Here is a 23,540-nt window from a genome sequence, read left to right on the forward strand (position 1 = left end):
GTGAAATCTATGTAGTGCTTTGGCGCATTTTCCACACTCTTAATGAACACATCCACGCAAATATGCAGATATGTATGTACATATGTATGTAAGCATGTGTGTGTCTACACCCAAATACCAGAGTGAGGCAAGCCCAAGTTTGGACGAACTTCAGTTTGCATCACTCAGCTAAGTTGTGCAAACGTATTTAAATCAATAAATGGCTAATAGCTAGAAAAAATCACAAAAACAAAACAAAAACTAAATTATAAAGCAGCAACAACGTAGAAAAACAACAACAAAGAATCAAACGCCAAGCACGAAGTGAAGGAGCCAAGCGATTGCGGTAAGTTCAGCGCACAGCTAGAACAATATAGCGAGAAATAAACAACAACAACACCAACTACAAATGTGCAACGAAAACCTGGCTAAGCCGTTGGCCAAATTCATACCTTTACACACACACAAACATAGACAAACATGCATCTTAGTGGCAGCGCAAGAGCAATTTGCAACAAAAAATACGCAACGAAAATGTTGACTTAAAAATTTTCTCACGTAACAGGCGAACGATGCGACACTAATAACACATTTGCAACAGCAACTGCAACAACAACAACAATAGTCTCGGTGGCAATAGTGATCGTTAAAGTAGTGCAACAAAATGGGCAAAGAACGAGCAGCAAAAACTTGGTCACCACAACAACAAACATAATTAAGACAAAACCAAGGCACCGGTGGAAAAAACAAACTACAATAACAACAATTTCAATGCCCAAAGTAAATAAAAATATGCATACAAAAAGCCAATGCTTTCAAAATACCAAACCAAACCGAACCAATTGAGCGTACAAGTGGTTTAGGTAACATGAAATAGCAACAACAACAACGAACACTTATTACAATCATGCAATAGACAACCAAGAGCGGCACAAGTCGGTGAAGCGTGGCCCAAATCGCGCAGCTTACCAGTGTTTTAGCTTAGCAAAAACTTCAATTGCCAATTCTTGCTGCTGTTGTTGGTGTTCATACTATGCAACAACAACAGGCATGGTATGGCGTTAAGCCAAAGCAACATGCGCAACAGGGTTTTAGCTTCCATTCCAGCGTAACGCAATATTCTACGGCCAAATATTTGGTTTGCAGTGCCAACAACAACAGCAGTTATTTGCGAGTATTTACCACAACAACAAAGCGCAGCAACAGCAAACACAATACTTGTATTTTGCAAATTGCATACCCCGCAAGAAATTCCATGACATTTTTATACTCTCGCAACAAAGTTGCTAAGGAGAGTATTATAGTTTTGTTCACATAACGGTTGTTTGTAAGTCCTAAAACTAAAAGAGTCAGATATAGGGTTATATATACCAAAGTGATCAGGGTGACGAGTAGAGTTGAAATCCGGATGTCTGTCTGTCCGTCCGTCCGTCCGTCCGTCCGTCCGTGCAAGCTGTAACTGGAGTAAAAATTGAGATATCATGATGAAACTTGGTACACGTATTTCTTGGCTCCATAAGAAGGTTAAGTTCGAAGATGGGCAAAATCGGCATACTGCCATGCCCACAAAATGGCGAAAACCGAAAACCTATAAAGTGTCATAACTAAGCCATAAATAAAGATATTAAAGTGAAATTTGCAGAAAGGATCGCATTAGGTAGCTGCATATTTGGACGTAATTTTTTTGGAAAAGTGGGTGTGGCCCCGCCCCCTACTAAGTTTTTTGTACATATCTCGGAAACTACTAAAGCTATGTCAACCAAACTCTATAGTCGTTTCCTTCAGGCATTTCCTTATACAGTTCAAAAATGGAAGAAATCGGATAATAACCACGCCACCTCCCATACAAAGGTTATGTTGAAAATCACTAAAAGTGCGTTAACCGACTAACAAAAAACGTCAGAAACACTAAATTTTACGGAAGAAATGGCAGAAGGAAGCTGCACCCAGGCTTTTTTTTTAAATTGAATATGGGCGTGGCGTCGCCCACTTATGGACCAAAAACCATATCTCAGGAACTACTAATCTAATTAATTTTACAGCAAAATAAAAAAATATGTAAATGACGGATAATGAAATCTCGATTCTCACTTTATCATGCGAGAGTATAAAATGTTCGGTGACACCCGAACTTAGCCCTTCCTTACTTGTTGGTTTGGTATTTATGATTGACGATTAAAAATATTGAATCAATACATCTTAAAGCGAAACAAACGGCTGAAATGTTTGCTTATTTTTTCTAGACAATTGAGAAAATTTGTTAACATACTTTTCGGAGCAAAGAATCGATTTCCTGTGCAGTGCACTGTTGCACAGCTTAAGGAAACTAGTAGTTTCACCATGGAAATGGTTGAGTCGATCCATCGATCCATCGATTCATAAGAGATATTGATATCCTCTGCTATCTTTCTGATGTCAACACGACGAGTTTAACCTTTTCAGGGCACATAACTCATTGTAAAAAAGTTAATTTTCAAATCCTTTAAGCCGCTTGTGTATTTGCACCTTTTAAATTGTACTCTTTGCTGAACATTTTAGTCTTCCAAAGCTGACATAGCGGCATTGCAAAATAATGTCGTCCAAATGACCATTCCCTCCTTCGTTCAGTGCTACTATATACATACATACATACATATTTACATTGTATGTGTATCTGGGGTATATATCTATGGCATAGATTCTATGCACATATTTGTTGTTGTTTGTAGACGGCGGCATCCATGCGCCAAATGGCAGTTGTGAGAAGCATTTACAAACACACATACATACATAAATATTTATTGTTTACATAATGGAACGTATGAAGGCTCAAATGGCCCAGATGACGTACATATATATATACAAACTATATAATATATATACGATACATGTATATACATGTATGTGTGCCAAGGTACTCGTATGGGCAGCAACACTTGCTGCACCAACAACAGCAACGGCAACGGCAACGGCAACAGCAGCTGCATGCCAAATAACTTAATGGCGTCTAATGGTGATTGTTTTTCTTGTTGCAATACATTGTTTACTATTTACGCCTCATTGTTCCATTTGTCGTTGTTGTTATTGTTCTTTTTTGGCACTAGCGGCTTTTCTATTGGCAAATGTGTGGCGAGCGCCAATCGAATCAAGTAACCGTGATATGTACATGCGTTTGGGTGTGTGTGTCTGCCTTCTGCTGCATTCGCTGGTGGGTTGGTGACTGTACGGCGGTCGAACGGTCGATCGGTCGATCGTTTTGGTCGCTTCGTTAACTCTTTGGTATGCAATTCATTTACTCAAACCCGCGGCTGTGGCAATTTTTCGCTCGAACCTTTTAGGCATACTTAACCAAATGCATGCAAATATGTATGTATATGTATAGCTATGTACATATATAATCGTCATTGTTGTTGTACATATCAATTGCTCTGTTTACTGTTGTTTCGCATTGGTAATTTAATGCCAAAGTTTCGCTGCACTTTATTGCATATCAAATCACTGATGTTGTTGTAATTGTTGTTGTTGTTGAAAGTACTTGCTTACGTTTGTGCCTAAGTGTTTTTCCTAGTCATAGCGAAAATTCTGGATATTTCTTAATATGATATACTCACATAGCATACATGCATACATACATACATACATACATACATTTATATAGGTATATATGTGCATAAAATTGCATATAGTGTTGCTAAAAATTGTTGCTGCAATAATAATTCTAGCCTTTGGCTGCTCACAAGCTCTTCACACTTCCAAACTAATAGACCTGAGTGTGTATGTGTGTACGCTTGCAAGTGTTTGCTCGCGCTTAGAAATTTGACTTTTGACTTAACGCGCGCTACCCGTGTTGTTGTGAAAATTTAGTAAGGCCAAGCGCTTGGCCGAATTCAATCTGCAGCGTCCAACTTCTTTGGCTTACAAGCGGCTCTTTTGTTTCTCAGGCTTTTGTTGACCGCGCCACTGATTATCGACCGGCCAAGAATTGAATGAATGAACGCTCGGTCAGCAGCAGCAGCGTGTAGGCAACTTGAATGGCATACATACATATACATATACATACATGCATTCTTTTTTTATTTTTCATTTTAATCGCTGCGATCAGTGTGTGAATTATTTTTCAGCTTGCATTTTTACTTCATTATTAATTTAAGATTTTATTGCTTTTTCTCGTTGCTAGCTAACGATCTCCAACAGGGTCGTAACGAGCCAATCGAGAAATTTCACTTTGAAGCTTTGGATTATAATTGAATATTTCTATTAATTTTTAATTGCATATCTTCACATGTTAATTCTTAAGAAAAGAGCATTAAAATATAATAAAAATAAATAACAATAGGTTGTCAAAAAAGTCTTGCGGTATTTTCGCTAGTTGGCGCTGAAAGCGGGTAGTTCTAGTTTTATTCGCCGCATCGGGTCATGCTATACCTTTTTGGAAAGCCCATTTCACGCGCTAAAACGTGTTTGATTGATTGTCGCTTCTTTTAAGTCGTTCGTGAGTTATAGCGTCGCAAACATGGAGAAAAATAATGATAAAAAAGTCATATTTTACAGTACTACTACGATAAAGGCAAAAATGCATCTCAAGCCGCCAATAAAATTTGTGCAGTTTTAGGACCCGATACAGTTTCCATTTCCACCGCACAACGATGGTTTCAACGTTTTCGTTCTGGTGTAGAGGTGGTCGAAGATGCGCCACGCTCCGGAAGGCCTGTCGTCGAAAATTGCGATAAAATCGATGAATTGGTCGAAAGAGACCGGCATAGTAGCAGCCGTAGTATCGGTCAAGAGCTGGGCATGAGTCATCAAAAATTCATTTCAATTTCAATAAAAAAAAAATTCAATAAAAATACCGCAAGACATTTTTGACAACCCATTAGTTGTATACTTCTATGTGTATGCTGCACTTTTGCTGCTGATATCTTTATTATAAATTTCTATGTTTTTATATATTCTTGAAATAAAAATTATGCTATTTTTTCTGTAACCACATCCGCAATGAAAAGAAGATGACAATAATGTAAAAACTTCTAAGCGTTAAGAGATTTTCCATTTTTTATTGTCAGTTGCCTAATTTTTGTAATACCAAAAATCTTAATTAAAAATAATTTTTAAATTTTTAATTCCAAGTACTGGACTAAAGAATTAAAGAAAACAACTTTTTGTTTCAAAAATTTAATGAAAAAATTAATTTTCATTTTTAACCCCAAATACCGGTATTTCTGATGGAAAACGTTTTAATTTTCTTATTTTCAGACCTGAAAGATTGCCACTGAGTTCGCCTTCCAAAGTCTAAAACACTAGTGTTTTGCGAGACACTTTCAAAAATAATTTTTTGCTGGAACTTCACAACAAAAATGTAAGTACATATGTAGAATTGTTTTAACTCACAAATAATATTATATATCGTCACCTGAAATGCAAAATAACGTATCATCAAAAAATCGAAATTGAGTGTCTTATTGATTACGATTCACTACTTCAAATTATATATACATAATATTACATATGTATAGGTTTGTTTCGTCGAAAAAAGACCTTTTTTCATGAATTTTTTTTAGAAAAAATTATTGCTGTAGGTTTATTTTACTTATTATTATATGAAAGCACAACATTCGAAGGATACTTAAAAAAAGTTTTATCGAAAAATAGCGAGGAATAACGGATTTATCGTCGATCTCTGCAGGCACCTCGAAAAGAAGTTTTTGTGCGGTGACCAGCACAACCCGTTATTCAACCTGCTGTAACTTCGTTAGTTTTTCTCCGACTAATACTGACCGAGTTGGAGTGTTTTCATCCATTTGGACGTCAAGACCTAGCCATCGTAGCCGCTGTCACTTCATTCTCTGAACTATGTATGTCAATGAGGTCGTGTAACTCGTACATCTCATAGTTTCATCGAATGCGATATTCGCAGTTGCCAATGCGCAAATAACCATAAACCTTTCGCAGAACCTTTCTCTCAAAAAGTCGTATCGCCGACTCATCAGATGTTGTCGACGTCCATACTTTTGCAACGTAGAACCGGACGGGAATAATGAGTGATTTATAGAGTTTGGTTTTTGTTCGCCGAGAGAGTATTTTATTTATTGGCAATAGTTATACTTCGTTGGATTTCGAGGCTTCGACCTTCTATGTTAATACTGGTTCCAAGAGAGACGAAATTATCTACGACATCGAAGTTATGAATGTCAACAACGCCGTAGGAGTCTATTGTTTAACGACAGAAGATATTTCGTCGTTCCCTCGTTCACTGCCAGACCCAATTGCTTCATTTCCTTATCCAGTCTGGAGAAAGCAAAACTAACTAAGCAATGACAACAATATCATCGGCGGCCAGCAGCTGTACACTCTTATAGAAGATTGTACCTTCTCTGTTCACATCTGCAGCTCGAATTATTTTCTCCAGGAGTAGATTAAAGAAGTTGAACGATGTTGCCTTGTCTGAAGCATCGTTTGGTATCGAACAGCTGGAAGAGATGCTTCCCGTTGCTGACGGAGCTTTTTTTGACTCAACGTCTGTTTACACAGCCGTATTAGGGGATACCAAATTCAGACATAGCGGCATAAAGGCAGCTTCTTTTTGTGCTGTCAAAAGCAGTTTTGAAATCAACGAACAGATGGTGTGTTTCGATCCTTTTTCCATGGGTCTTTTCCCAAGATTTGACGCATGGTGAATATCTGGTCAGTCGTTGATTTTTCAGGCGTAAAGGCACACTGATAAGGTCCAACCAGTTTGTTGACGGTGGGCTTTAATCTTTCACACAGTATGTTCGATTGATTATCTGCTACTCCAACTCGGGAACATTGGGACTCTGAGCTTAAAACCACTTTATTTGAATGGAATTTGAAGATCTTCTGTCGAGTTAAACCGTAGAAAGGTAACATGGATAATTTAAAACTTTGACTGTTAACATTATACTTCAAGCTTTTATGTTTTTTTACCACTATAGCTATACCATATGAAGACGTGATAAATGCATCAAACCCAGTTTTCCCGCGCCTATACATATAACCTTTGACATGGCCCTATTTCGTTTTTGACTCCACATTTCCTACATGGGCGCATGTTGCATACCACTTTGCTGGCAATTGCGCCTGTGCAACATGTTGTTGGCACACAACACGCCCGCCGCTGGCAAGCAAAGCAATTTTCCACTGCGCGTGCAATAATCGGCGACATTGCGTTCTCTTTTTTTGTGCCCATTTTTCGAAATTGTTTGCATTTTCGCGATTTTATTTTTTCTCTGTGTGTTTTCGTGGCATGTTGCAACGCGCCGCTGCTGCTGTTGCCGCTACCAATGGATTGCATATCCGCACGTTTGGTCATTCAGCGAAAACTGGTCAGTGGAAAGGTGTGTTGCTGCAACGGCAACTCGCACGTAAACACTTCTTGGGAGCTGTGACACCCAGCGCCGCCGAGCAACGCGCTTTGGAATGCCCTGCGGCAGCGTCCACCGCTTTTATGAAAACGAATGCATGCACGCTTTGTTTTTGTTGTGGCAAAAAGACAAAAACCTTATAAAACATGTTCTCTTTCGCGTCGCTGGTGCAGTTGTTTTACTGTATCATTTCACTTCAATTGATTTGGGTTTTTGTTCGTGTTTTTTGGCTCAACAGTCGCACTTTTTGGCCAGCGTAATGTTGACCCACTTCTTGGCGACTGCCTCCGTTGCGTGCTGTGTGCACTTTTGGCAATTGCCAAATCCATTTTCGGCTAAATATGCGTTTTCGTGTGTTGTTGTTGTTGTTGGCTCTGCACTTGTTTGTTGATTGCATATATTCTCGCGTTTTTTTCTCGTGCGGTCTGCGCTTTTAGTGAATTTAGCAATTCAGATTTGATTTATTTAGTTGCAAATTTATTTTTTTAGTATTTTTCTTCAAACCGGATAAGTCGCCAGTGAGTTTTTGTTTCCATTTTGGCTGCAAATAAGGCAAGCAAACAAATTGTGCTCAAGCGCTGAGCATAAATTACGCTAGTGTGTTTATTTGTTGTTGTTTTAAGTTTTGGGTTGTATTTAGGTTAGTCTTTTCATAGCAAACAGTTTACGAAATATTTTAAGCTAAACCCACACATCAAATTCTGCATCTGTGGCGCTGTGCCATTCTAGCGTGAGAAATTTTAAGCTTCTCAAAATGCTCAAAGCAAACTAATTCAGGTGCAGAGCTCAGTAGTATTTACATACATGTGTACGAACATGTACATTTGTAAATATATGAATGAAGATTTCTTCCCATTCATATTAAAATTCTTGTCTATTATAAAAGGTTTCTTAGCAGCAGAATTCCGTCATATTCTTAGTATCAGAGCGTCAGCGAATTAAACATTTAATCGATCTGGATATAAAAAAATAAAAAATAAATATTTGTGATTTTTTTGTAACAGATTTTTTTTATTTAGAGGCAAAGAATTTGTAAATTTATTTTAAATTTCGAGTCAAAAGTTTTTTAAGTTAAAAAAAATTTCCAAATGTAAGCTAAAGTAAACAGTAAACGTAAATAATATTTTTTTATAGAGTTGCTATTTAAAAAAAATGTGTATTCAATTAATTTGCTGATATAAACTGCTTTATTGAATGGTATCAAACTGAAGGCATTAAAAAATTCTCTTTAAAAATAATTTCAACGGTCTACTTAAGGGGTTATATACACTTAGAAGACCGAAAAAACGCGAACATTCCAGAATGTTTTCTGAGAAAAATTTTTATTAATTATTTATTTATTTATTTATTTTAACTGTATTTTAAGACTTAGTATTAGGGAAAACATTTATTTGGAAATGAACTTCAGCTGATCACCGGCAGCTCCTCTCAAAAAAGACGTTTTGTGGTGACCACTATATCTATGAACTGGATCCTCTGAAATTAAAAAAACAAACAAACAGGTGTTTCTAAAGTAATATTAAATCTTGTACAGCAAATCTAAGGAATAAGCAACATAAAATTTTTTGACAAAGTGACGGTTTCTCAAAAAAAAATTAATTGTGGACCAAAATTTCGGCTTGAATGTTTTTAATAAAAAAATATTTATCGGCGAGAAAAAGTCTCAAATTATTTAAAAAATATATTTAAGAAGCTCATGTTAAAATTTGAGACCAAATGGCTCAGCTGTTTTCGAGTAATGTTGGTCACCGACTTTGAAAACACCATTTTGAGAGAGACCCGTTTAAAGTTTGGAGTGCACTTCCAAGCACTCTGAAACGTCTTTTAAAATTTGCGTGTAACTTCGAAAGAATTCACCGGAACGATATGAAATTTTATGTGTGTATTCTTAAATATATGTATATTAAGAAAATAAAATTAAAAAAAAAAACAATTTTTTGAAAATTCTAACAGTATATAACGTCTTAAAGCAATTTTTACTTTCCCAGTATGAATTCTATTAAAACACTTTTCCTTATACCTGTAATTTTTCCTCCGGGGCAAGTACCTATACACATATGAGCATACGTTGACACTTGTGATTGCGAGCCTACAAGCACTTGACTGCTTAAATTTTGCAATTGTTGAACGGCAAGCCAAAAATCGTGCACACTTTTTTATACATACCGATACACATTTGTATAAACGAGTATACATTGGTACATAAACTTGTACAATATGTAATTCATATGTAGTACAAAGATATATGCCGTCTTTAATACAAAATAATGACCACTCAACAGCGCCAGCAAAAAATGTAAAAAACCTCAAAAACAAAAATAAAAAAATTTAAAAATAATACACACCAAGTGAAAACCCTTCGCTGGCAAAATCGGTGAATGGGCAGCAGCAAAGTTCGCACACAATTTTTGGTAGTTGCTGTGAGAGCGCCAGTGTATTCAGGTGGCGCGCTAAGACCCTCATGTTAAAATTGAAAGTACATTAAAGAGAAAACAATTGCGATTTCAGGCATGTACAGAATGCGGATTTTTAGTTTTTTCTTCATTTTTCTCGCGGCGTTTCTTGTTTTGATATTGTTTTATCGTTTCTGTCATATTTTGTTGTTTATATTACTTTGTTTTGCCCAATTTATTTCACTTATATGTATGTACATTTGAAATTTGTAAGCGTGTGATGCGCATTTCACTGTGTGCTGCTGTGAAGTAGTTATTATAAGCGCTATTGGAATAACGAACTTGGTAGCTCAAAACTTAGCATAACTTGTACGGTAGAGATGCAGGAGCGAAAATATAGTTGGAAAGTTGTAGTTTCTCAGGAGCGCGAAAAGTTGCTTATAAAATCAATAAGAGAACAAATATGTTTTTCATTAGGGGGATTTTCTCAAAAATCCTATACCGAAATATACAAGGGCACCCATTGCAGAATCTCTTGTTGTTTTTTTTTTGTTTTTGAAACGTAACAAGAATATGGTTTTGCATTTCATTCAAATTGCAACTAGTGATAATGTAAACTAACAAGCAATATTTTTCATAATTAATTTAAGCTACAACAATAAAAGCTTTATTAAGAAGCTTTATTCAAAAACTAGACTTTGTTTTAAAAACAATATTATAAATTTGTTATTTGTCATGAAACGTTGTTCTTTTCAGTCTGCGCTTGCTATTTTTAGTCTCTTTACGTGATTTTGTAACCTTGTAGCATGTTTCGATGCCGTTTCGCGAATGACTTCCCGAACCATTTTTATGCAGATATCACGATGTAGATCTGAATTTCGTATGTACCACGGGGCATTTACAATTTTTCGCAGAACTTTGTTTTGGAATCTTTGCACCGGTACGATGTGTAACGGTGCAGCGCATCCCCATAGTTGAATTCTGTATGTCTAAATGGGCTTTAACGATTGGCTGTAACGTAGTATACGATTGTCCCTGTTAGGGATAGGGGAAGATAGGAGGCAAGTAGTTCAGTTAGATGCTGTGGAAAGAGAAAACTTCATTTATGAAGTAAGCTATGGTGCCATACTCTATCGAACGCTTGAGATACATAAGTCAAGAAAAACAGCTGTGCAATTTTCTTTTCTTTTCATCGCATTATCTATTATATATATCTGTTATTCGATGAACTTGATCGATTGTGGAATGTTGCCATCTAAACCCAAATTGATGAATTGGTATAAGGCCCTTCTCTTCAATTATGTTCTGAAGTCTTCTTACAATTACAGCTTCAAGTAGTTTGGACAAAATAAGCAACAGTGAGATTGGACGATATGACGAGGCTCCTGTGCGCTTTTGCCGCGTTTTTTTACCGTAATGCTTTCAGATACCTTCCATATGACAGTGGGACGTATCTGAGATCTAAGCAAGCGTTTATTATCGATGTAAGTTTTTTTAATGCTCTTCGCGTTAGTTTTTTTATAACATTAGCAGTCACCAAGTCGAAATCGGGAGCTCTTTTTGGCTTAAATCTAGTATTAATGATATTTTCCACTTCTTTAATTGTTGCTTGTTGGATTTCTATCTCCTTTTTCTATGAAAAGCGTTCGACTGTATGCTTTTTCAAAGCTCTCCAAATTGATATACATATTGTAATGTTTATGAAAATTTTCATACATATGGCAACTCTAAAGCTTTTATTTGTTATTCTATTATCTTTGCAACGTAATTATTACATCAAAATATTTTATTTCTTTCAAATGAGTTTAACACTTTGCTCTTTATATGTACTATATAAAGTCATTTGGTTAATTTTTTCCAATCTTTGCAATATGAAGAGGTGTGCAGGCAATTTTTCTCACACTCATCGATTAAATTAAAGATTGCAAGGCTATCTCTATAATTTTTAAGAAATTAAATTGCATTTAAATGCAATTTTTCAAAAGCATTTAAAATTAAGATTCATGAAAATGTGATGCCAGCACAGCTTTTGCAGCAAAACCCCGCAATTTGTTTTGGTGTGAGAAAAATTTTACATTTTTTTGTAACAAAAAAGTAATCAACAGTGCAAACTTGATAAATGCAAATAAAAATCAGCAACTTGCATTGGGTGATTGCATTTCTCTCACTGCTAGCTGGTGAAATGCTGGAAAAGAAAGCAAATCGCCAACGAAAAAATAAGGCATTGGTGAGAGAGCAAAAAGCAATTAGGACAGTGCAATGAAGCGGCTAATAAAGTGAATGTGCTTTTTTATTTGCGCTGCTAATTTTAATTTGCAGTGCATTTTTCTACATGCACAAAACACAGACATAACAGATATACCTACATAAATGTCACTATAAAACTACGAAATATGAAATTGCGGCGAACTGCCGAAATTGAAAATGTGTGCTTGTTTTTTGCAATATTTTACGGTTATCGAAAACACGATACACCAAAGCTGACAAGTATTTTTTAATTAATCGCGAAGGAATAATTGAGGATATGGTAGTCCGTGAAATTTGCAAACTAATTTCATTGCTAATTACCAGTCGAACTCTATAAATTGAAAACCTTAATATTTTATAAAATTTATTTTGAATTAAAATACAGAGCCTGCTATATATATTTCTGGCCTAGGGCAACACTAAGTGTTGCCAAGTGCAATCTGACATTTCCATTGGAAAGTTTGACATTTTTTAGCATAACATCACTCAGAACGTTTTGCCATTTAATCGTGAATTGTTTTATTTACAGGGAATTAAAAAATTCATATCGGCCAAAAAATGGAATTAACTCGTGAACATTTTCGTGCGATCATTTTTCACAACTTTCGACGTGGATTATCACGACAAGAGTGCATCGATGAACTAAAATCTTTGTATGGCTATGAAGCACCATCCTATAGCACTGTGAAAAACTGGTACAACGAATTGAATCGTGGCCGACGCTCGCTCAAAGACGAATTCCGTGAAGGTCGTCCAAAAACAGCCGTTTTGCCAGAAAACATCGATGCCGTACGTGAACTGATAATGCAAGACCGTCTGTAACATACCTTCAAATAGAGGCATGCCTATGCATTTCTCCCACCAGCATACATTCGATATTGCATGAACACCTGGCAGATTTGTTCTCGTTGGATCCCGCACAATTTGACAATCGCTTAAAAAAAGACTCGTGTGGATTGGTGTAAAGAAATGCTGAAAAAATATGATCGCGGTGCTTCAAAAGACGTTTATGAGATCGTCACAGGTGACGAATCATGTATCTATGCGTATGAGCCCGAAACAAAACAGCAATCGACCGTGTGGGTCTTTCAAGACGAGCCAAATCCAACGAAAGTTGTTCATGGAAGAAGCACTTCGAAGCAAATGGTCGCCTGTTTCTTCGGCAAAACTGGTCATGTGGCGACTGTTCCGCTTGAGCAACGTAGGATGGTCAATTCTGAGTGGTACACCACCATTTGTTTGCCTGAAGTCTTCGGAGAAATTCGAAAAACGAACCAGAGATGACGAATCATTGTGCACCATGACAATACGAGCTCTCACACATCGGCTCAAACCAGCGCCTTTTTGACCGGCCAAAACGTCGAACTGATGGGTCATCCGCCGTAAAGCCCTGACTTGGCAATCAATGACTTCTTTTTATTCCCACACATCAAGAAAATAATGCGTGGTCAACGATTTTCGTCGCCAGAAGATGCTGTTAAAGCATTCAAAAACCATGTTTTGGAGGTGTCTCAATCGGAGTGGAAAAAGTGCTTCGAAAATTGGTTTGAGCGCATGCAAAAGTGTATAAATCTTGATGGAGAATATTTTGAAAAACAATAAAATCATTTTCGTTGATAAATATTCCTATTTTCATTATTAGGCCAGAAATATATATAGCAGCCCTCGTAGAGGAGTTGTAGAATTTAATATGACAATAAAAAAATAAATTTTTTTAAACCGTAAACTCATGTAACCGCTTAATTATATAAAATAATGATTTTATTTAAAATAATTCTTGGTAACGCAGAGTTTCTAAAAGGTGCTAGATTTTATATCATTAATTTCATTCAACTTAATAATTTTAAAGCATGTGTTAACTCCTATCAAAGTTATAGACCGTAGTTTTAGACAGACATCTTTCTTAAGTCCTTTTACTTTTATAAACATAGCATAATAATCCGTTTATCTTATCAATTTTATCGAAATAAAAATCGATGCTAATTGGCAGCCTTTCAGGTGGCAACACTCTTAATTGATAGGTTTTTTCAACTCTAAAGAATTTTTAATTTATTTTCTCGTAGATGTTGTTAAATACGACTTGTCGTCAGCAATAAATACCGAAAACGTGAATAATTATTAGTAAAAAAAAAAACAAAAATTGTAGTAAATCAAAATTGAAGACAAATTTTCTACCAAATACAAAAAAATAATTTCTTAAACGTTATTTTTGTAAAAGAAATCAGCAACACATAAATATAAAAGTACAGCAACCACAAACAAAGCTGTATGATGATGCCTGACAATGCGCTGAGAAAAAGTAAGTAAATCAAAAGACTTAAGCGAGCAACCTGCCAACGATGGCAACGCAGTTGTGTGGAATTTTTGCGAATTTGTTGAATATATGTTGCTGCCGTCGTTGTAATTACGCAATAGCAACAACATAAACATGACTTGAACACAATGATAAATGTTTTTAATTGGAAGAGTGACTGATAAAAGGGCGCAAATACAAATAAAATGAAAATAATTGAATAATTAATGGGCAGAAAGGCGAATCACAAAAACGCTGCAAATGAGCAAAAAATCACACAACCTGTGTAAACTTTATCCAAACACCACCTTACAAAGCACACAATGAACAAATGTGGCAAACTGTGTATTTTTCTTTTTTTTCTTTTTTATAATTTTTATTTTTTTTTGCGCTTACTCGTCCTCAGTTTTCCTTTTCATACTCAATATCTGCGCTTTGTGCAATATTAATGATTACTGCGCATTGTGTGTGTGACAACAACAATAAAAAAGGAACAAAAAGCAATATTGCACCTGCAACATTACACCGGCCACCAAGCTGAGTGGCACAAAGTGCGATTGGGCAAAGCGGCGACGAACAGCCGGACTCTAGACGCTAGAAAGATATATGTCGCCGTCGTAGAGCGCAACGCAGTGGCTTCTGTATGCAAATATTTTGTAGTTGAAAACTTAAACAAAACAAAAACAACCTCAACAACAGCGCCAACAAGACAACCGCACAACAAAGCGTAAAATGGCGATTTATGAAACGCGACAATGAAAACAAAAAAACAACCCAAATAAAAAAATAAAAACAACAACAAAGACAATTCCGCTTTACAGGTTAATTGAGCGATGCAAAACCGACATCAAACAGTTACTATTTACAATGCAAAAAGCAAAGATGCTGCAAAAGCAGCCAACAATAAACTCACAGCATTTTGCTTCTTTTTTTCTCACTCACCTTTTGACTTCATCCGAGGGGCGGAAAATGTGTCACAATATGCACGGCTTGCAGCGCGTAACAGCAATTAATGGCGACAAAGGAAAGCAAAAAATGAAATTTGACGAGGGGACGGGGATGCCATCAGTTGGCGATGATAATTAACGGTTACGCTCGCTACAATGTTGTTCAGAAAAAAACTACAAGGAACTGTTACTAGCACAACAACAAGAACAACAGATGAAGCACACCTAAGCGCTTCTTTGCAATGATTTCGATGGCTGTAACAGCAGCGTGAAGCGCAAAACATCTGCTTGATCTAAGTTGATACCAGCACTGCTATACACGCACATATATATTTACTTAAATATATACATATGTATGTGGCTTATGTTGTTATATGCAAAACTGTTGCTACTTCGGTGTATAATTGCTAACAACATATTTCTTAAAGAGGTCGCAAGTCCGCCTCAAACCACAATACATATGTACAGCTGTTAACTATGTAGTTGTAATGTAATATAACAGTAACAATAGTATAACTTTAAACAATCTTGCTTGATTTTATTGAAACTTCTATGCAGTTACATATATTTTCTACCGAGCTATTTTAGACTGTCATACGAACAGTGAACTGCGGGGGCAAGATCGGGAACAATTTCCCTCATGTTTTTTGACAAAATTCGTTTTTTTATTCAACATAATTCTCTACAAGGGTGATACACTGATTATAACGGACCTCCAACTTTAAGATACCATTTTTTTAATATACGTACGATCTCTCTTTTGCTTCAAAATAGGCCTCAGTTTCGGCGAACACCTCTTCATTCGACGAATATTTCTTTCCAGCGAGCACTCTTTTGAGCTCTGAGAACAGGAAACAGTCGCTGGTGGCCAGATCGGCAGAATACGGTGAATGCAAAGCCCAATTTATAGAGTTTTGCCATCGTTTTCACCGACCTGGGACATGGTGCATTGTTTTGGTGAAAAAGCACTTTATTTTTCTTCAAATGCGGTCGTTTTTCGACGATTTCGTCCTTCAAACGGTCGAATAACGTTATGTAATAGTCACTGTTGCTGGTTCTTTCAAGGTAGTCAATAAAAATTACTCCATGCGCATTCCAAAATACAGACGCCTTAACCTTGCCAGCCAACTGTTGCATTTTTCCACGCTTTGGAGCGTGCTCATCGTTTGCAGTTCACTCGGATGATTGTCGACTGGACTTCAGAGTGAAATGATGGAGAAATGTTTCATGCATTGTTACATATCGACGCAAAAACTCGATTTGGGATCTAGATTAGACATCTCTAAATACTGCTCCGAATCGTCAACTTGTCGTTATTTTCAAAGGCTGATTTCCCTGGTACAGAGTTCAAATAATGTTGCTCAATCCAAATCTTGACGATAGCAGTATTTTGTCCCAAAAAAAGCACTACACACGAAATCGATTTTGATCCATTTTTCACATTAACAAAAGCTGCACTCAAAATGATATGAGTCACAAACTAATTATCCGACAGCTGTCAAATATAAACACCCGCCTTTTGTTAGGTTAGAGCTAATTAAAAACATGTGAATTTAATTCTAGTAGGTAAAAGGTAAAAGTGAGCGTAGTCTCGCTCTGTAATAGGTTTAAAGTACATATCTCCTCAATCATTTAAGCTATAATAACCAAACTCGCCGAGAGCAAATATTTTTGGCATCCCTACTCAACTGTTGTGAATTCGGTTTATAACTCCGCCCACTTCCCATATAGCTGTTTTGTTAAAAATAAAAAAAAAACAATATAAAAAAAATATATTTTTTTTGTTAAATACATACATTTTATTAAAATATATAAAGTATATATATATATATATATAGATAAATATTTACAACCAAGATGATACGAGAGTGTTTCATAACAGCCGTTGTTAAATTTGAACGATGGATGTAGCACCGCTCACATTTAGATGAATACCTATATCTCGGTACCTGCTTGGCTGATTTCAACCAAATTTGCTAAGTAGTGTGAAAATAGGCGAAATCGGACTATAACCTTAAACTCCATTTGATTCTTTCACTTTCCAGTATGCAAATCAAGAACCAATCAACACGAACAACTCGAACAACACAAAAATTTACACGAATAGTGCTTTTGTGTGCCACCTTATGATCAAAAATTGTCGAAATCGGACTAAACTATTCATGCTCCCAGATACCGAATATGTGGACCACAGTTTTTTTTTGCGAACATTTTATCGAAAATATTGGTCAAACCGTGTATATTATAGAAATTCGGAGATAACCCTTTTCTGTTAATAGAATGTCTGACATGAATGTCAAAAATTGGTTGAATTTAATCAGTAATTCTCTTGGTTCCCATTATAACTAACATATGAGTTATCTTAATACAATTGAGAGAGCGTTTTTTTCTAGTAATGGTGGCACTTTGTGACTATGTGTGTCCCCCAGTTCTATGTATTTTTTGTAAATATTTATTACTTGCTTTAACACTTCTCATTTAATATGAAAATGATTAGCATTTATTATACATCTACTTAATAGTTTGCTAATATTAATAAAGTGACTATTAATTAGTTCCACTTTTTAGTTGTTTTGACAGCAATTCAGCAAGAGCAGCATGAAAAAGTCATTATTTGCGTACATTCACTTACTATATTCATTCAAGCTAAACTCCTGACGTAGTTTTCAACAAAAAAAAAACTGTTAAAATTTGTCAAAACCAATATTGAAATTTCTTATAATGAGTGGAATTTTTCCAACTATACTTTGCAGAGAATGAAAAGCAATTTTTATGTTTACCGATTTATTAACTCTATCAAACATGGCAAATCAGCGAGCAAATAAGTGCAAATAAGTACGAATAAAATCAGCTAAGCATGCAGGATTAATGAAAAGAGGTGTTAACGAGGATTGCGCTCTCACAAAAAAAGAGAAATAAGTAATATAACAATACGTAGATGGGAAAAACGAAAATATGTGTATATGCATATGTATATGCGTACTAACGTATAAAGAATATATGAATAATATGTTATTCTTTATTTTTCATAAAGAATAAAACGCCTTAAAGGTCATTCTAATGTGTGAAAGTTAACAATAGTATTGCGCAAAATAAGTAAAAATTAGCAGCTTTCTATTATACTTTTACACAATTAACTTTTTATATGTATTCTACAAAATTTCTCGGTACAACAACAATTTTAACACTTTTAATTTACTCTCATAAAATTGCTAAATAATTTGTTTATAAACAAGATTGAAATGACCTAAGCCAAGTGCTTTTCCTCTGCCGCCGCCTTGACTTTGTACCGGAAAAGAACTGTTGACGGCAGGAAGTTGTGCAAGCGAAGTTCAGTCAACTTGGCTCAACTCACGCACACACATATTCAATTACTTATAAACGTGAATAAAATGTATGCATTTATCTGTGTGTTTTTTGTCTAATTAGAAGCAATTTGCAATCATTGCGTACATAGAACTTAAATGCTATTCTAACTTTTTTCTATTCCGTTCTTAAATGGTCCAAATTACATATTATGTCACCTGTATCCAACAACTGCCATTATTTATCCGAACAATTTTATGGACAAAATTCACTGAAGAAGTGTTTTTGAATGGATTAATCCTAAGGAGCTTAGTACCTATTATTATTTGGGAGAGAAATGCTTGCTAATTAGATTAGAAGGAAAAAAATTTAAAAATAAATTTAAAAATAAAATTTTTAACGTTTTCCCAACCGAATTTTGAAAGAATATGTTTAAATACTAGTAGCCTCAATCAAGAATTGTTCTAAATTGAAACCATTTTTATGGAATTAAATTGTAAGTACACGAATTGGATTAATTTCTTTCAATCAGCTTTATCACAAGACGATTGTTTATTAATTTTGATGGTAGATTCCACTTACTCTAAGCTAATCCGCAGAATTTTTTTCATTAAAAATTTCTTGAAGTAGAGGAAAAATAACGAATAAACCAAGGCCATGTGTTGGTCTAATATAGTTATTTTTAACTCAAATATTGGAAGGATCGAATTTCTATATTAGAATTACATAAAGATTTATGCGTCAAACATCATATACAGGAATATCTTATAATACAGGTGCGGGAATGTACTGTCCAGACTTAGGAATAAGGCCGAATCACTACAGTATATTTCAAGCTGAGGTCTTTGCTGTTGCAGCAATCAAGGCAATATTGCCAAGAATCGTCTACGCCTAACATCCGAAAACGTAATTAACATTGGGAAATCCATGCATTCTCTATACGACGATCGCCACAGCAGCATGGTAAAAATAATTAAAACCCGATAGAGCGAGCTACTTCAGTACAAAACTAAAAAAGTCATGTGCAAAATGGTAGATCGGAAGTATACAAAATACTATTGGCGCTCGATAGAAGAGACTGTAGGAACATGATGGGAATAATAACTGGTCACTGTATGGTGAGGACACACGACCGCAGAATGGGCTGACAGAACTAGAAGACTGCAGGAAATGTCTAGAGCAGGGCACCTGGATAACAAAGGAGAATCTCTTGTGCAATTGCCTCGAATTATCCCACGGTATGATACACTGGAGGAGGTATCGATAGTGAGGCGGCAGAGTCTGTCTAAATTCGCATCAAGCACAGGCATTCTAAAAAATAACTACATACTACCCCTGGACCTAGCAACTGAACACCATATGGTATCGCAAAGGACGAAAACTGGTCTATACGTAGGTTATTGGCCTACCAGATTAATCTAACCTAACCCATAATACAGACATGTGTATAGTTTTTCAGTTACATAACAGAATTGATTTTATTCAAAAAAGCAAGCGTTGATACTGTGGTCGAATTGATGTCTCTATTCAACATCATTGGCTTAAATTTTAGTGCATCCCTTTTAGATACTGAATACGATTTCTTTATTAACCATTTCCCTGCTTGATAAAGGTGAGATCTGATGACTAAAAGAATGTTTTATACCCTGAATAAAGTACATTAAGTTTGCCACGAAGTTTGTAACACCCAGGGATGCCAGAATTTCAATAAAATCTTTATATATATAAATCTTCTGACCGTGTGTTTGTAATTGAACTGCTCCTAAACGGCTGGACCGATTTCGATGCAATTTTGTGTGTGTTCACGGAGATTCGTGAATGGTTTAGATTCACAATTTGGTCCACTGGAAAATGTTTTTTTTTAATTAATTTTTCATTTGTAATTAATTGCTAATTTTGGAATGTTTGACCGATAGATTGCGCTACCATCGCAGTATCCAATATTCAAACCTTAAATTGGCGTAAACGTGCAATAAACAAAACGATGCCAAAGTAAAAGGCGACATCTGTAGACAAGTTTTCATAACGTGGACAGAGTTGTTCGTTCTTAAGTAATAAATTGGGTGATTCAATACATCTATGGGTAGCTATAACATTTTTTCATACCTGCTAACTATTGGAGGAGGTATTTTGACAATGGTGATTTAAAATTGCAAAAGAGCTGGCATAAAAGAATAGCGTCATAACTGAAGTGTTGATAAAAAGGTCTATTAAAATTTGAGATATACAGAAATCTTTTCGAAGCATTGCAAGACTGATGTCATAACCTTGCCAGCCGATTTTTTGTCTTTCCACGCTTGAGAACCGTTTCTTAATATGCAGTCCACCAGGCTGACAATCGATTGGACTCGATTGATTTCACTGATGCACAGCCCAAATTAAGTAGTATTTTTACCCCAAAAACCAATTCTTTCTTAACGCACAAAATGCTTTTTGATTCACAAAAAATGCAATTATTCCTTAACTAATACTTATAATCTAACTAATAGAAATCATATAGATGGTATTAGTAGTACTACCTATGTATCAGCCACAGTAAAACGTGGGCGGGTCCTCTAGTATATATATATATACATATATATAAATGATTAGGATGATGTGTCGCTTTAGCCATGACATTTTGCACACGTCCTTTTCTCCCTAAAAAGCTGCCCATTGGTTGGAACCCCCGATATTGGACTAGTATAGCATATAGCTGCCATACAAACTGAACTATCCGAACAAAGTGATAGTGCCGAAAACTTTTTCATTTGACATGATATATTCACGAAGTTTGGCATGGGCTACTGTCTAAGGCAATAACGTAATTTTCAAAGAAATTGTTCAGATCGGATCACTATAGCATATAATTAGCAAACATACTGAACGATCGGAATCAAGTTCCTGTTTGGAACCTTTTGTATTTGTTTTTTCTTGATTTTTTTATAAAATAAAAATACAAATTAATCAAAATTAATCTGTGGCAGTTAAACGACGGTGTGTTTGAACAACCTACGATTGAATTCTTTTATTTAAACTAGCTTAACTTAACCCTGAAAAAATATTAAAATTTATTTTGCTGGTTTAGAACCATATTGTTACTTTAGCGACAATTTCTTGGAACGCTTTGTTAAAACGAAACTATAACATAGGAATATATGTATGTTATTATAGTTGTTATTGTACATTAAAAGAATAGTTTTATCATGCTTAAGCATAAGGTTTCAATTATAACAGTTATTATTACTTTTTTAATTTTTAAGTTTATTTCACAATAGTATTTCACCATAATTGATAACTTTAAGTAAAGCTTAGAAGCAAAGTGTTGCCAGAGAATCAATTACTCAGTAGAAAAGCAATATTAGTTAGTTTGTGGTTAGTTTATATTAAAAAGACATACACTTTTCCAAGTAAAGCAAAAGTATGAGGAAAACATTTTCTAACCGCGATATAAATACCTAAACATTATATAAACTCATATCTTAATTGACTGCAAAAAACAAGGCCAATGCTAAAACGTAAATGCAAGCGCTTAATCTTAATTATCAGATGCTCTCGTCGCAGCAATGGGTAATTTAAAAATAAAAAAATTTAATTCATAAGTACAAATCAGTAAGAGTAATTCCCAAGAAAGCATAAACTTTACGACAAAAGAATGTAGAAGGGTATGCAGAAATGTATAAGCTTTCAGTTAGTCGCACGCACGTAGCACGGACACGCTGATCACGGCCATAAATAAGCTATGCTTTAAAAAATTTCATAAAAATGTGAATAAGCCCAAAAAAATGTATGCGCACGCCCAATTTCAAAAGCTCAAAGTCCTTAGCACAAAGGCCTTAACTTCCGCAGTGCAAGTACGTGCTGCATATTTCCTCCTTTGCTGCTTTCCGCGCGTCGGCAATGACTCAATATCACGTGCGATCGCATGCGGTCATGATTCGAGCCACAAAATCCGTTCTGATATCGGAATGCACACATGCGCACAGATACATACCATATATGTGTATATATAATAAGTATATAAATGCATGTATTCGTTTGGCACGTTCTTCCTATCGGTGACATACAACTGATTGACGTCGTCTTGCATTTTAATTGCTCAGTTACATTGGCGCGTTCTAATCGCTTATACTCAAGTGCTTACAAGTTGAATGTTTATGGGCAGTTAGTGTTTGCTCGATGGGGTGCTAAGCTGCAAGAAAATATTATTGCAAACAAATGTAAGCGTTGGTTTTCACTTTTGATTATGATTTATTTAGTTGTTTTATAAGCAAATGAGTTGAGTTGTGCAGCTGCTGCATCAAACATACACACGCATGTCCAAGGAGTCAATACACCACTACCAGAAGGCACATACGACGTCGTTTATCAGAATAAATGCGCATAAAATTCAGTCTCGTGCCGTCGCGAATTGTTGATCTTGTGGTATTACCAATATGCTAATCTTGAATTTATTTATATAGATGTTGTCAGAGTGCATATGCTATGCATATACTATATTTATATATTTTCGTCTTTTGTATTAATGCTATATTTATTGAAAATTGCTATCGAATTAGCAAATAATATAGAGCAAATTGTATTTTGCTCGTTAGGCTCTTAATCTTGGACTAATTCGCTGGCATACTACGTCAAAGTTCATAGTCTGTTAGAGCGATTAGCTCTTCGTTGTCCCTAATTTCTTTTGGCCGAGCATTTTCAACAGGTCTACGAACAGGAAAAATTACCTGGAACAGATAAGATCAAACTCAAGCCTTTTGGCATTGCACCAATTTCGTTTTCTTTAGACCGTCCACTTAAACCATCCACAATTTCTTCCTTCCCATTTTCAAATACCGCCTACCTGTCCTACCTGAAGAGATTCAAGAGCCCCCATTTCATCCAGAAAAAACAATAGTTTGGTGTGGTCTGTTTGCCGCAGTGCGGTGGAATCATCGGTCTATATTACTTCAAAAATGATGCCGGTGAGAACATAAACGTCAATAGTGACCGTTATCGCACCATGATAACCAACTGTTTGATACCTGAAGTTGAAGCT

General features: G+C 35.6%; 1 protein-coding gene across 11 annotated transcripts in view; it reads left to right on the plus strand.

The window, feature by feature from the left end:
- Nucleotides 1-23,540, plus strand: part of LOC126751110 (uncharacterized) — a 146,030-nt gene that overhangs the window by 100,970 nt on the left and 21,520 nt on the right. For 10 of the 11 annotated variants that reach the window (XM_050461078.1, XM_050461085.1, XM_050461079.1 and 7 more), the window contains one exon: nt 5,212-5,314. The gene's annotated coding sequence lies outside the window, so the exon portion shown is untranslated. Of the gene's footprint in view, nt 1-5,211; nt 5,315-14,195; nt 14,277-23,540 lie in introns of all 11 variants that reach the window. The other variant, XM_050461082.1, reaches the window with a different exon arrangement.

The sequence above is a fragment of the Bactrocera neohumeralis genome, chromosome 2 (assembly GCF_024586455.1).
Source record: "Bactrocera neohumeralis isolate Rockhampton chromosome 2, APGP_CSIRO_Bneo_wtdbg2-racon-allhic-juicebox.fasta_v2, whole genome shotgun sequence".
Taxonomy (NCBI): domain Eukaryota; kingdom Metazoa; phylum Arthropoda; class Insecta; order Diptera; family Tephritidae; genus Bactrocera; species Bactrocera neohumeralis.